The sequence below is a fragment of the Prionailurus viverrinus genome, chromosome D1 (assembly GCF_022837055.1).
Source record: "Prionailurus viverrinus isolate Anna chromosome D1, UM_Priviv_1.0, whole genome shotgun sequence".
Lineage (NCBI taxonomy): Eukaryota > Metazoa > Chordata > Mammalia > Carnivora > Felidae > Prionailurus > Prionailurus viverrinus.
The window spans coordinates 77,575,821-77,579,565 of NC_062570.1; the positions used below are offsets into that span (position 1 = coordinate 77,575,821).

The 3,745-nt window shown below is 38.8% G+C and overlaps 1 pseudogene; it reads right to left on the minus strand.

Annotated features, from left to right (window-relative positions):
• Positions 1-336: 336 nt before the first annotated feature.
• LOC125147234 (uncharacterized) lies at positions 337-435 on the minus strand (annotated as a pseudogene).
• Positions 436-3,745: the final 3,310 nt, after the last annotated feature.

Genomic DNA, 3,745 nt, shown 5'->3' on the forward strand with positions numbered 1-3,745 from the left:
GAAATCTACTTACCATAATTCTAATCCCAGCTTTGTTTCTAGTTTTACTTGGCCTTGTGTAAATCATTTAAATCCCAAGTTTATTATAGTGAACAAAATTGGATTTGCAATTAGATAGATCTCTTTTTTTAAATTAAAGTATCATTAACATACAGTGCTATATTTGTTTCAGGTGTACAATGTAGTGATTCAACAATCCTATACAACATACAATGCTCATCATGGTAAGTGTACTCTTAATCCCCTTCACCCGTTTCTCCCATCCCTCCGCACACCTCCCTTCTGGTAACCATTAATTTGCTCTTCATAGTCAAGAGTCTGGGTTTTTTGTTTGTCACAAACATGGAAGCTTCATGAATTTTCATGTCATCCTTGTGCAGGGGCCATGCCAATCTCTGTGTCGTTCCAATTTTAGCATTTGGCATAGGTGCTGCCGAAGTGAGCACAACAGATCTCTATTTTTGTCCCAAGTTCTTTCAATGTTTTTTAAAACTTGTAAATCCTAATTTCCACTTCTATTTTATAAGGTTATTATGAGGGTCAAAGAAGGTAAGTTTAGGTAATATACCAGAACAGTACGAATATACCAGAATAGTGCCAGACCCATAGTAAGCCCTCTGTAAAAGCTGATTGCCCCATTTTCCAACTGCTTTTCCTCATCTTGAAGCTGGAGAGATAGGGGAGAAGAGCAGAAGTGGCAAGCATTGGCCCCCAAGCTGCCATTTTCATTTCTTGCCTTCATGGAAAACATTCTATTTGATCATAGCCTTCTTTGTTTTGAAACCAAAAGGAACCTCAAAATCCTCCCAACACAGAACCTTGAGCTGAAGCTACTAGCTGCATAGATGAGACATTTGAGATGAGACCAATTTGTTACCCCTGGCCTGGGTAATCTCTAAGGTTGTAGCTGAGACACCATGAGCCCACAAAAAAATGGAACCCAATTTCCAAAATCATATAACTGAGTGGAAAGCAAAATTTTTCAAAGCTGAGAAGATACAAGGATATTCTATAAGATACAGAATGGAACAGATTGCTGATGGAGGCTTTTAGGAAACCTGAGGGTTGGGATGATATTGGAATTGGTCTTTGTGGTAGACAGAATTAAGATCCCACAAAGTTGCTCGTCTCAATCCCTGGAATCTGTGAATGTACTACCTCACAAGACAAAATGGACTTTGGGTTGTGATTTAAGGATCTTGAAGTGGGAAGATTGTTCTGGATTATCTGGGTGAAGCCACTATATTAACAAGGGTCTTTACAAGAGAGAGAAGGGTAGGTAGGCAGGAGGATCAGAGTCAGAGGAGGTGTAGGGATGGAAGCAGGAGTGGGAGATACAGCCAGTCAAGCAATGCAAGCAGCTTCCAAAAGCTGGAAAAGACAAGGAACCGACTCTGCCTCAAGCCTCCAGAAGGAACGCAGCCCTGCTGACACCTTGATTTTAGTCTTATAAGACCCATTTCCAGACTTCTGACTACTAGTACTATAAAATAATAAACGTTTGTTGTTGTAAGGCATTAAATTCATGGTCATTTGCTACAATAGCACTAGGAAACTAATACAGGCCTTTAAAGAAGGGCTTGGAGAGACAATAAAGAGGGATAATTTGGGTGAGTAGTAGATGATGAGCAGAGGCTTCAATGTGAGAATAAGCAAAGTATACAGTGGGAATCAGGGATCCTGACTGGTTTGAGGAGGGTGGATACGCTGTTGACGAGAAGGAACACAGGTCAGGGGTTAAGCCCTTGCACAGGTCTGATAGCCTGAATTTGAATCCTACTTCTGATGATTTCTAAGTAACCTTGGTTCAGTTACTTAACTTCTCTGGCATTACAATGTTATCTATAAATGTAAGAATAACAATATTGCCTATTTCATTGAGTTAATGAGATCGTAGATGTTAAAATGTCTAAAACTAAATAGTGCTCCATAATGGGAAGTGCTATTTTTTTATGAATAGAAGAAGACAAGGGTGAATTGCTACTTTATTAGGAAAAAACTCTGATTACTAGAGTGAAATTAGGAAACTTTACTTCCTAGACATTGGGTGACTATCAGAAGATCTTGAATAGGAAACTACCTTAAAAATACAAAAAGACTCCTGTGGTAAATTAACAAAGACAAAAGACAGGAAAACCATTCATGTAAGGGAAAGTTTGAAGGATAGATAGAGGTTGCTCTTCACAGAAATATAGGAAAAATTAGGCACATATTGCCTAAGCATGTTGGCTGACTCCAATGCCTTCTTATAGGAGTAGAATGTTGTAGAAACATCCCTAGCCTGGTAGTCAAGAGAAAAAGGTTCTTACTCGGGCTGTGTCAGCCACTCATTACCACTTTGAACAAGCCGCTGATGTATATGGTTTTGGGTCCCCTCTGGTGAACTCAGTCTTCATGGCTCAGCATTTGCTGAGACTGTACTATTTCCAAGTAATACTTCTCTTGGGTTTATTTTTTCTGTGAGCCTGAGGTCAAATGATTTATCTTCAGGAAACTGCAAGGATAAAAAAGCCCTCCTAAAAAGCAAATTAATTCTAATTGCTATGAATCTCAGTAACTATTTGAACCCTGCACTTACCAAATAATTAGATATTTTTACAAAGATGTGAAGAGTAGCTACAAGACATTCAAAAGGTATAAATCATGTAAAAATTGTGTTTTGTATGCAATTAGATTGTTTCTATCTATGCTAATCATCTCCTGTGTGGCATCTTTGGGACAGGGCCTTTGCCTCAAACAAGCCAGGGAAAGAGGACAGCTTTTCCCCCATATATTCCTGTTCAACTAGGATTGCATAGCAATGTATCCAAACCATAAATGTGTTTTGTGGTCATGAATTATTAGTTCAACAGGATTATTCTTATCAAGGATAAAATCTCTAATAAAAATTGCCAAATAACATGTGAAAAACAGCAAAATGTAAAAAAAAATACTTAGAATAGTTTTAAGTCAAAATATTTTCTAATAATAAGTGAGAACAGAATGCTTCCTGCCTTTAGCCAGTAACACAGGGCCTAATCTACACTTTGGTACAGAGGGAGATGCTGACAGTAATTTGAAGAAAAGTGCTATAATCAATAGTCAAGTGTCAACAGTTAGGACACCCTTGATGCTAAACGAAGCTATTTAAACCCCTTATTTTTAGAAAAGTAAATAAATAATACAGCAATGGAAAGGGAAGTCTGTAGACATTCAGAGCTGTTATTTACATTGTCCAGGCATCAATGGATCCCCCAGCATTCTGAAACCACCTTGCTTTAGTATCTAAATAAAAGAAGCCCAGACCCCAATCTCATAAAATTTGAGAAGTCCAATGCTTTGCCAGGTGCCTGAGATTTCCTAGAGTAGGGAGGATGCAGTATTTACTACCCCAAGGATTGGTCCAGCTTCTAGCTCAGTTTTGACCTCTCTCAGATGGACCCTGATACTCTGCCAAGATTCAAAGCTGCTCCAGATCTCAATTTGGTCTGCTTAGCTCCAAAACTTAAGCATACTGCTCCTCTCCCCGACTGCATTTTCTCCATATTAGCTACATAAGTGGTCTAAGCAAAGTTAATGGAAGATTGAGGAAAAGTAAAGCAGAATTACAGAACCGATCAGAAAACACCTTAAAAGTGAACATCAGCCTTCTGTGAGGCTAAAGTTTGCAGTCACCAAACTCTGGAGGCTATAGCTTCTCACCATGTTGCTGAAGCCTCGCTTTGCCCTCTCTCAGAAAACCTGTCTTCAAATCTCTTCTATGATG